We start from the raw sequence: 12,161 nt of genomic DNA on the forward strand, positions 1-12,161 counted from the left end.
TAAACGGCAATATTAATATTTTTTGTCTTTTTTACAATGATGATTAAGGAATTTAATATTTAACTGGTTAAACTCTGACTTCATATATTTTATTTGTATCGACGTCACTTACAATATTAATTATATATGGAAACGAAATCTCATGGAACACGTATACGCATTTCCATGAAGTTATCTTCTTACGTCAATATTAGTTAATATCGAATAATCTTGACCGATATCCGTCACGATTAGGACGTCAGTAAATATCGAAATATCGGAACGTTATCCCGATGTAATAATGACGTCTGTCCTAATATAAACCTACTAGCGGGTGTGTCGGACTCTGTATCTGCTTAAGTTGTGTAAAGTGGGAAATATATTTTTTCCAGCAACTCGTTCGACTAATCTGCACTGGCAATAAATATAGGTATAAATACATTATATAATGACGCACAACCTATCTACCTATTTCAGTAAAACAAGCATGAGTAGTCACTCATACATATAACAACCGTTCGTTTGTTCGGACGTTGCGGTCAATTGAAAACATTATTTACAATATTGTTGACTGAGTACATTTTTATACGGATAAAAACGAAAGACGTAAGTTTTAACTAAATTATTTATTAATTAAAAGCTTTTTAAACATTCGTGTTATATCAGCTTTGATTCAGAATCTATTATGAAATTGTATATCTTAATACTTAAGAAGACTTCTTAAGTTTGAATTTGTTTAATCGTACACAGCTATTGTAAGTGCTATATCTGGATAATCCCACACTATTCTGCCTAAATTATTTAAACTATATGTTTTTAAAGATATTATATTTTTAAGGTCATTAATAAACAAAAAAAACTATTTTGTTTCAGATGGAGACGTACAAATGTATTAACTTGGTATTCTTATTATTTTGTATAATGAGTGTACAGACCGCTCCAAGAAAATTTATTGAAATTGGCCACTCGTATAGTATATTTACCGATAAAAGCAATCATCGCAATCTGAACCCAATCCAATATGTTCAAAAACCGACAAACCTAATACCACAAAGTCATAACCAACAACCACGAATACAAGAAAACAAAAAACTTACTCAAGCAATTTCTGCGAACGACAATGTGCAGCTATTTAATAGATTTCCACATATGGATGATGTGAGACAAAATTGGGGAATATTAGTAAACGGATCGACGTTCGAAGATGAAGACGAAAAACTATACAAAAGACCAATCAACATACCGATGCCATCTATAGACAATCCTATGAAACAATCCATTGACACAGCGAATGTGAAATCAAAAGCAACACCATTGACAGTAGCACAAACCTCTTCGAATTCAGAAGTAAGTGAAAAGGCTCAATTAACCTTAACATCCGGATTGAAAAAGCAAGTTAAGCTTACATCCTGTGATGTTGCACGTATCGTTTGCTGTATGGGAAACAATAATTTAAAACAGTGTTTTACTTCAAATAACTGTTATAAGAAAGTCGTACCCGAAACTACTTGCCAAATAAATGAAATACTGACTTTTTTAAGAACAATTAAGGACAGATAGATAATGAGACAAATTAGATCTTGTAATTACTCTTTTGTATTGTTGATACGAATTGTTTTAATGCAGTAATATTTTACAATTATTAAGCTTTAATTACTTATAAGTGATTTAACTCTACGCTATAATTATTTATTCTAGTTTTATATAGTCGTATAATTCATAATACTTTAAGTCAATGACAGCAGAATATAAATACGTATAATATAAAAAGTCTTGTAATGTGTTCATTAACTTATATTAAAAAAAAAACTCTACGCTTATTGAATCATGAACAAACTTTAATCCTTATTGACACAGTCATGTTATTTATTTTATTCCTAATTGGAAACTGCATATTAAATGAACAAAAGATTGTCATTTATATAAAATACTTTATAATTTTACAGTTATTTTTATTCTTAATGTGATAGACATCAGTCGTAAAAAATAAAAACTACAAGAAACTTATTGATTAAAACTAGCGCTTCACATTCTATTTAAAAGAATATGATTAAAGTAGAAATATTTTATAATTAATATGAATGTTATAATTATGTTAATTTTATCCACACAATTCGTCTATTGAAAATAAAAACTGTTAATGGTGTTACGAATGACAACAATTACATTCCACTTCGATCGTTTGAACAGGATACCGACTAAGTGTTTTCATTCCTTAAATAACAAAAAAAATATGTAGCAATTATATAACAATTACTGACTTTAGAATACATTAATAACAAATCATTCAACGATTGTATACATTTTATTAGTTATTAAAGTCTTTGAAATTTTAAATTATCTGTGGTTATAGACAAGATGCAGCGACCAGTGGGCTTAGTAGGTGCTTTTTATATAATGAATAATTCGAATATCATCCTTTACCTTCTTCAAAAGCTTTCAATAAATATAAGGATATAACAGTCAAACAGACTTAAAAATCTTCCATTGTTATTGTTCTTTTATGACATATGTTAGTCATAAAAATAAAGTGCCGAGATATATAGCTGCGGGAGCTGTACCAACAAGCCTAGACAAGTACATTAATGGTAAAAAACACAAAAAAATTATAGAATTTAAATGGACATTACCAAGAGATAAGTAAGAATAAAAGGCGATAGAAATCGTCTCAACTCGAACTAACGTATTTAAATAATACCTACAGGTATTTAATCTAAGCCCGTAGTTACGTATTTAAAATATATAAAGTTCCATAAACTTATATGGGATATCATCTTATATTTTAATTCTAATTGTTATAAAAAATATGAAGTACTCAAAAAACTTAGCTCAGCGACGGACGCGAAAGGAGAAAATTACTTTCTATTTAGTTAAAAACGACGTAATAAATTAAATTAAATCATTAATATTCCGCATTTCGTATTTCTACGTCCTTAATATAACGCGATAACGCCTATTTCACGAAAACATCTGCGTAACAAACATTGGGATATAAAAAAAACCCGAACGCGTTATACCACGATAAGCTATTATTATATTGACGTTAAGTCTCGAGAACAACCAGACACTATTAGCACTTATAAGAGAACGGACGTTTGAGTAAACAAGATTTCTGTTGAATTCATAAACATTTACGTTACGGGACAGGAATTAAAGTGAGTAGTGAATTTCCATTATCCAACTACACATGAAGATCGTACAGTTGATAGTGTAGTTTAATATATTTTGTGGCAATGAAGATTATTTTTGTTTCGGAAATCAAATTGAGGTCAACTCTTAATTTATAGTAATCGACTAACTGTGTAGGTAAGCCCGTTACATGATACATTTATGCTTTTACAGACATTTGAAACATTATAAAATAAGTCTAAAAACTAAACTATACTTTTTACTTATTTTAAAATGTACTCTTTGCGTCATTCAATTCAAAATATCTGTGTATAATTTTATCCAATCTGGAAAAACCCAACATAACATAACCCCTGAGTCAGACTAGCCGTCAGTGTCGATATTGCTTTATTTGAAAAACGTGTCTTAACCATTCTATACATATAATTGTTAACGAAAGTACAATGTTATACCATGTCAAGATTTGATAAGTAATATATTTAACTCAGAATATTTGAGACAAAAACAAATATCCTCGACCAAAATTGACTTGATGACCTTCGTGTCTTTGTACACTGTTATTTATATTCATACGTCTACGTATTGTCAGTATGGACGGTACGTACATCCTTTTGTCAATAAAGAAATAGTTATACGAACGCATTCAATAATCTAAAATATTGTTATATAACGCTGCTACATTCACAAGTACTTTCGAGACCTCGTGTTGTAAGGAAGTCAAACTTCCTTAATCAAACTAATATAATAAACGCGCTTGTAACTCTTGTCTGTATGTTACCTCATCATGACTAAGTCGTTGGACCAATCGTAATAAAATTTGACATATCGGTACCCTGGGAGTTTCTAAAGATATAGGCCTATTATAAATTACGGGATTAACGAGATTATACGACAGCAGCGGGGAAAATAAATTGGAAGTGACCAGAGCAGCAAAGAACAGCTAGAGGTTAAATTAATTTTAAACGACATGTGGGACAACATTATCTTAAAGAACTTACTGTTATACCAATAAGAATAATTTTAAATAATTAAATACACTATAAATATTACATATGGTAAGACTTACCAGCAAAAAAATAATAATTTCAAAGCTTAATATTAGACTATCATTATAGTGTCCAATAGCTGACATCCAGTAATTTAAAATAAGGCAGCAATTTAGATCACGGATAACTATGAAAAAAATAGTAGGTTCGTTTGTATGTTAATTATTTAATGTGTATGCAATTTCGAGTTAGTTCTTGAGTTTGTCTGTAACCGTAATATTCTGTAAATGTCCTTGCTCTACTCTTGAGAATATATTTAATTATCGCAATGCGTGTATCGTAATTTATACGATATATGAATGTTTCCTCACCATGCTATCCTTGCCACTAAACACGAGTTGAATCATAAACATAAACGCAAATTAAACACATAAACAGTCAGTGATGCTTGGCCTGAAATCCATGTATTCTATACGCTGGGTCATTTCGGATGAAACTAGAGAATACATATTGAGAATTTGTTATTATTTGTATTTAAAGACTAATTCGTTTACGACACTACTAAACATCCATACTCGTATCCGCTGTATCTATTAATGGAAACAAAATATCGATAAAAATATATATAGTAGTTACAAATAAGCCTTTTATTATTTTTTATGAAACATAACATGAAATAAAAATAAGGCCAGTAAGGAAAACCGAAATGGTTACGCAATTAATTTAGTTATTTTTTTCTTTACAGAAATGGCGAAGTGTTGTGTTTTGATAGCTTTGTTGATGATTGCTTTGCAAGTGAATAACGCCCGAAACATCGGATCAGCTCTAGTCAAGGTCGGAGACAACAACAATACGTCTACACCATACATGACATACGAGGAATTAGTGTACATCCTCAAATTCAGACATGGTGAGGAAAATGCAAAACCGAAGCATTTAACACCGTGTGCTCGAGCAATTTTAGGATGTTGTAATAACAGGATAATGAATGAATATTGCTCTGAATCCTTAAAGTGTGGATCCTATTTCTTTGACGACAATCCCTGCGAAGACAAATTTATCATAGACGCTCTGGAAGCAGCGCGAGTATTTTATGAACAATTCAACAGTATAGCAGCATAAATAAGGTTCAAGATGAAATATCATAAAAAAATGAAAGGTAACAGGGAAAATCAGCCAAGGCTAACCTCAAGGAGTTGCGATGAGGTAAACATCTGACAGGATATTAATTGGAACTGTTCACGAACAATACATAGAACAAAAGAAAAGAAAAATACAAACCCATATTATTCCAGGATTCAATCAAATAAATGATGTAACAATGTACGACGGAAGGAAAGAGGGATACATTACAGATACATTCATACTAAAGGGGACTACGTACAGTGAACAAAGCGATGGAATTAAAGTACAGATTTGAATTTAGGAACCAGGTTTTGCTGACGGTTGGTTGTTACATTTCATTAAGAAACCTTGATGATAGAAGAATTTCAAAGCAAAATTATGATTAAGCTAACTAATTAAATATGATTTTCTTTCGTCGATTATTCTCAGGTATCAAGTTTTTTTGTTCCAAACTTTTGGTATATTACAGACAATCAATGCGCAAATCAAATGCTACAAGATTAAATAAAAAAATTGATTAAAAAAATATATAATTTACATTCAAATTAAACCAACGAAAATTTTTACAGTAACTTATATAAAACATAAAACTTATATATTTATTTTATAGTACTACTATGGTAATTTTATAATCCTTAATGGTTTGTTAGCTAATTCAATACAACAACACGTTGTCAGTATACGTTAAATATATTTTGTTAAAATCAATACAATATTAGTTATGTATTACAATGGCAATAAATCATTATTGACAGTGCATGTGATTGACAGACATGTAGTGACGACAATATAAGGAATAGATTATATACAAACTAGCTGCTCCTGCGGCTTTTCTCGCTTGAAATTTATAAAACTTTACCTGTAATTTACCGTCTCACACAACCTCGAGGGGTTAAATAAATCGAAATCAACTGATTTAGATGAAATTTGGAGCGGTTTAAGCGTGAAGAGGTAACGTAGTTACTTTCCTATCTACAGTATTAGTATATAAACCTAAATACATAAACTGTTATTATATTATCCATAATTAATTACCTACCAATTTCTTGTTAAAAATATGTATATCTGCCATGTTAACGACATTATTCTGTGTATAAATCGCGGTAGTACCTACCTTACTAGTTTGTATAATTTTGTGACAAAATATACCGTATGAATGAGGTGTGGTGATATAAGCTATTTCTAGTGAGATATACTCTTATATTTAAGGTTATTTTTGAAATTTTAATATATGCTTTAGGTGTGAAATAACGGACTTAGAAATCACATTAGCAGTGATTTTAATGCATGCTTAAAATTGCGGGAGGCATCTCCGTTCAATTTTGTACCCAAAGTTATCTTATAACGCCTTCATTCTGTCATACCATTCATTCTCACTGTAAATAATGTAAAAGTTATAAAAATGAATTGTGTTCTCAATCCACTTACTATATAAGAAGCTAAGATAATTCTTCAAATAAATGACGAATTGAAATTGACCCGAATTAAAATAAATTACACAACAAATATCAAATTATACGCCTGAATATTTCTAACCAAAGCCTCATAAAAGCGAACGAGGAAAATATTGAATATGGAGAAAAACATCGACGGTAACTAAGGGCGATTTTCGACGATATAACTTAGATTTTTGTGATATTAGATGTCGTACACACGTGCGATACGTGATAAGTGTTAGCAATAAAATGCTTTAAGTACTTATATCAATTTTTATTTACAGCCGTATATATTGTTATTTAAATTGCTCCTTCGTTCCTACGAAGGCTAAAACAAAAAAAACTATTTTTTCTAAGTTAAAAGACCTTTATTATATACAATATAATAAGAAATATAAATACAAATAATAACTCGCTTTAAGAAAGAGAAGCTGTAATACTGTTTAGTTTGAGTTAATAATCCGAAAGCCTAACTGGCTCAGTGCCAGATCATGGCAACAAGTGAACAAATATTAGTACTTAAAACAAAGTTCACTTTATACGGACATTGTCTTTTAACAAAATGATCTTATTTGTCCTTTTGCTGCAAGATATATATTTTTTTTGTTATCTGTGTAAAAAAATATCCCCATTATGGAACATTTAACGATCAATTCAAAACAAATACGTAAGAATGGATGCATTTTATAGAAAAAAAAATACCATTTTATTAGTAGTATACTTGCAGAATCTTTCTCACGAAAGTTCGATCCTCTAAGAGTCAAAAATGACTCAAATTTTGAGTTATTTTCATACTGTCATTAAAATTTATTCATAAATGTAATAAAAAAAATAGACAAGTATAGACTTGTAAATATATATATATATAATATCATAATAATCGTGTACCCTCAAAAACAATACAATAGTTTTTTGGAGTTCATGACAGTTAGGAAAGAATATCTCAAAACTTCTATAATAAATAGAAGTTTTGAGATATTCTAATAGAAAACTGATGATAAATAAGAAGTATTTTATGTACATATATTACACTAAAAGTTTTGAAATATTGCATATGCATGACTGCTACCTGTTAGGTCACGGCTGCTCGGAATGCGACTTCATGGCTGTTTTAAATAATGGCCGCGTGAGACATCGTCGTGGTCGCCAAATAATCTTTGTTAGCTTGTTCGCGTGTGTTAAAACATTTGCACGATATGCATTTTGTTTTTAAGAATATTATATTTTGAAAACACCTAATCCCAGTCATACGTAGCCTCAGTAGCAATCCAAACAAACATAATTTCGCTTAAGCCTGAAAAGTTCAGTTGGATGTGGCTTTGTACAAAACCGCCTGGGTAGGTACCACCCACATCATATATTCTATCGCCGAACAGTAGTATTGTTGTGTTCCGATTTGAAGGGCCAGTGACGCACAAGGCATAACATTGGTGGCGCATTGGTGATATGTGGAATGGTTCATATTTCTTTCGGCGCCAATGTCTATTGACAGTGGTGGCCCATGTGTCCAATCCGCAAACCTACATCACACAAAAAGTTAAATTTAGAAACTTCACTCGAACATATATTTTTTACACATTTGTATACACGACCAATATTAAGTATTTTGTTCTTATTTTATTTTCTTTATACTAATTTAATTATTAAGGTATTTGGTGTAAAAAGGGGTGTTTGGATTAAAGTGTAATTCTTTTAAATACATTTTTAAGTATAGTACAGCAGTACTGTATTCATCATCAAGTTTCATCATTACAATATGGTTTTTCATTGGTGAGAAAATATACTTGATATTGCCCGCATATAAATTGCCTCAGAACAGTTTGCCTTGTTTCAATTTAGTTGTAAAATATTATTGATACGTTAGCACAATACCCAAAATTACAAAATATTCATACGTTAACATTACAGCTTACAGAGGTTCAGATACTTCATTATAGTCCATCCCATATATAAAATTGGATTTCGAGACAGGATGTTTTTCACAAAATAAAATACTTATAGTTGCATTACAACATATTCATATTAATTGTATGTAATTACAAGATAACATCAATCATTTTGATAGAAACATGATGATCATAAAAGCATAAAAAACAGTAAGGATAATCTACGCCAAGTATGTCAATAAATCCTGTCTTGGATAACGTATTTATTTCTATAACAAAACTCTACAGATATTTGTTTGCTTTGTCAATTAAAAATCTTAAAAAAAGAATACTTTAATAAATAAGGGAATAACACAACTCACAAAAGACCTATGTTACTTAAACGATACAGTATCCTAGTGTAGAACCTACTGGTATTTTATGTAAACTGTTGATTTTGATAATAAAGACTTTTATTATTAAAAATTTAATTTTTTGAAAAAGGTGATTTCTTCGTTACTTGTAAGGGTAATTTATATTTATTTCCAATGACAACACATTAATTTTATTTGATGTTCATAATTGACGGTTCAAAAGTACTTAAAGCCTTGAACATAATAAATACTTCCTTAAACATAATAAATACGTGAACACAATCTATAATTATAAATATAACTGATTACAGCCCAAATTTTGAACGCTTATAATTAAAAGATATATAAAGAATGTAAAAATATATTTAATACTTTATTCTTATTTTTCACATTATTTCACTAGTTATTTTAATACAAGTCGTAAATTGTACTAAATTAAATAAATAACATATCCGCCAGCCCTTACAAAATAAATATACGAACACCCTCTGATTAATTTATGACCAAATACCGAAGAGATCCACTAAACTCTTCGGTTTTCGGTTAATTCAACCAATAAATTCAATTTAATGCTTCAGAATGTAAAGAAAATCTAATTGGAATTAGCAATATAAGATAAAACTAACTAACTTTAGGATTAATTTAGTGTTTACATTAGACCTACCTACACTGCCTACCTAAACCTTAGAAAATTTTAAATGTTGCTAGCAGTTATGTAAACAGTATTTTTATTTAGTATAAGATTGTTTATTTTAACTCAGTTTGAGATTAGTAAGTCCTGATGGAAGTTGTTAAATATCTTTGAAAAATGTGATCTAAGTCCACGAATTTAAACTACCACCAAAAAGCAATAGGTACCTACTCGGTATTGTCATGTTCCGGTTTGAAGAATGAGTGAACTAGTGTAACAAGCACAAGGGCCATAATATCTAATTTACCAAGTGATGTTTTGGTTATATGGGAAATGATTAATATATCTTACAGTCCCTGTGTATGGTCCCAGTGTATATGGGCAGTGGTGACGACTTACCAGGTAACCGACATTAAAAAAATCGTAGGGTTATGGTATTCCATCATATCATCACTTGTTGATGGAGGACCACGAAGTCAACTGCGAATTTGGGCGCTGATCGTAAAAAAAAAACCATTACAACACACAGAGTCTCCCACTGTAAAAATTATGTGATGAACCTCGGTTCCAAGAGGTTTGTCAAAATCACAATATGAATAATGATACAGTGCCTTCAAGGTGTATTATAATGATGCGTACCGCATTCTCATGAAATTACTGCAAAGTTGCAGTGCGTCAAACTCGTTCGGCGCGGAAAGAATACCCAAATTATTCGCGATAAGATGTTCGACAGAATATCTTTATAGTATTGTGCAGTCACGAAGTCCCTCCACGTTAAATTATCGGCATACATTAGTATGAGAGACGCTGGTGCTTACAAGATGTCTTAGGTTGCGTGAGAAGACTACGTAAGTGAATAAAACTGAAAGTACTTTGAAAGCGAATAATGGAATCATCAGAACAATGTGTGACCGATCGGGTGTCATATTACGTCGCCACCTTTCACCGTTGTTTGCCACCAATGCGAGGTGGCAAATCGAAAATACCTAAGCACGAACAAATTTTATTTTGTTTTTATATATAGTACTCTATATCCATATAAAAAGCATTAATGTACATGTAGCATTTTGATTTACATTGTATATTTTAGTCAATAATGAAATTTTATATTTATTTATAAATAAAATGTAATAATGAAATAAAATATATATTTAATCAATTTTGTTATAAATCGATGAAATAGTTGAAGAATAAAATTTAATTAAGTTATTATTAAAAAATTCACCATGCAATGTTCACTCGCTAACCCATATTTACAGAAAGCAATTACGATGCCGCCGCGGGCCTTTTGTTACATCATGACCGGCGTTTGTTCCACACGAAATTAAACTTATTTAATATTAAAGCGTATCAATCAAAACTGTCAGATTTCTAACACAGTTTTATGAATATAACTAATTTATTATTGCACCTCCGCTCACAAGCATTGATCGTCATAAAATGAATCATAAACTACCTATATGAAAGAAATTCCTCATGCATTGCTCCGTTGCTACCCGATGAAAGAACAAACCAAAAAGCATATTATGAAATTTATTATATTTATGGAGATGAAAATGTCCTAGTCTATTAATCGTGGACCTAATATTTTGTAAAAGTAAGAAGAAAAGAAATAAGAATTATTTTAAAATAAAAATGTACATTAGAATTTTTCAAAAAATTATCATAAATTTGATTTAAATCCGGAACATGTTAATATGTCGTTACGTAAGCGAATGAGTACGGGAATGGCGTTGCATTAATGAGTGCGGCTTCCCCTTCAGCCTTTTGTCATTATAAACCACTTCACACTTGCAGTTTGAGTATAAACCAACAATATACTCGTTTACATATTGCATAATACACATAATCACATTTAATTCACAAAAGAGAATTAAAATGGTGCGAAACATATCTTAGGTTCTATTTCAATCACAAGACAAACCTAATAAAAATCTGAATTCAGAATTAATTACAGGAAAGTTGGAATTCGTTACGTATCAAAATGGCATATCACCGTAAGTCGGTTGTCAAAATTTGATGAGTGAGATACGAAGTGACTTTTTATAGAATCGCACTGCATTGTTAGAATATCACCAGCATTCAGTGCCTATTTAATACCTTTGTTTAAATATTTTATGACATTTAAAAATGGCAAGTCATTCTTACGACAAGATGATCTGGCGTTTATAATTTCCGCATAAGGGCTCTGTAATGTGCATTTGTCTTTTCACAATCATTTATTACCTATTTGGTAGCTGATCGTATATATTTCTTGACTGCCTTATTGGTCTAGTAGACAGATGGTCGAAGATCCCGAGGTCTTTGGTCCCCCAGGTCGGGCCGATCAGTATATCAACCAGGTTATGTCATCATGCTATTAATCTCATATTAACTAATATGTGCGAAATATAATGAATTAATATCGAAATCAACTCGTGGTACAGACAAATTTCACGATCCACATTGTGCTTAGAAAAAAACTTGGCAATCACTTTCCTGTAAATAAATTAAAAACATTTTACATACTCAAACCAACTTTAAAGGGAACGCGATTATCATTGGTATTGGTATTAATTATACATATATAACTATTGGGTTTTCCTATTAGTATGTGCTTATTTATGTACGTGAGCTATGTTATCGCGAACTGTACA

The 12,161-nt window shown here is 30.6% G+C and overlaps 2 protein-coding genes and 2 long non-coding RNA genes across 6 annotated transcripts in view; 3 read left to right on the plus strand and 1 right to left on the minus strand.

Moving 5' to 3' along the window:
• The window catches only part of LOC113401338 (probable E3 ubiquitin-protein ligase HERC4), a 333,429-nt gene that overhangs the window by 319,706 nt on the left and 1,562 nt on the right, over positions 1-12,161 (plus strand). The gene's annotated exons all lie outside the window — the stretch shown is intronic.
• LOC113401356 (uncharacterized) overlaps positions 1-12,161 on the minus strand; it is a 155,800-nt gene that overhangs the window by 110,262 nt on the left and 33,377 nt on the right. The window lies entirely within an intron of this gene.
• On the plus strand, positions 175-1,374 carry LOC113401357 (uncharacterized). Its single transcript, XR_010309191.1, has 2 exons — positions 175-585; positions 853-1,374. It is a non-coding gene; the product is annotated as an uncharacterized LOC113401357 (long non-coding RNA).
• On the plus strand, positions 2,897-6,916 carry LOC135193298 (uncharacterized). The gene is made up of 2 exons (XR_010309183.1): positions 2,897-3,285; positions 4,840-6,916. It is a non-coding gene; the product is annotated as an uncharacterized LOC135193298 (long non-coding RNA).

Source organism: Vanessa tameamea, chromosome 7, assembly GCF_037043105.1.
Source record: "Vanessa tameamea isolate UH-Manoa-2023 chromosome 7, ilVanTame1 primary haplotype, whole genome shotgun sequence".
In the NCBI taxonomy this organism is placed as follows: domain Eukaryota; kingdom Metazoa; phylum Arthropoda; class Insecta; order Lepidoptera; family Nymphalidae; genus Vanessa; species Vanessa tameamea.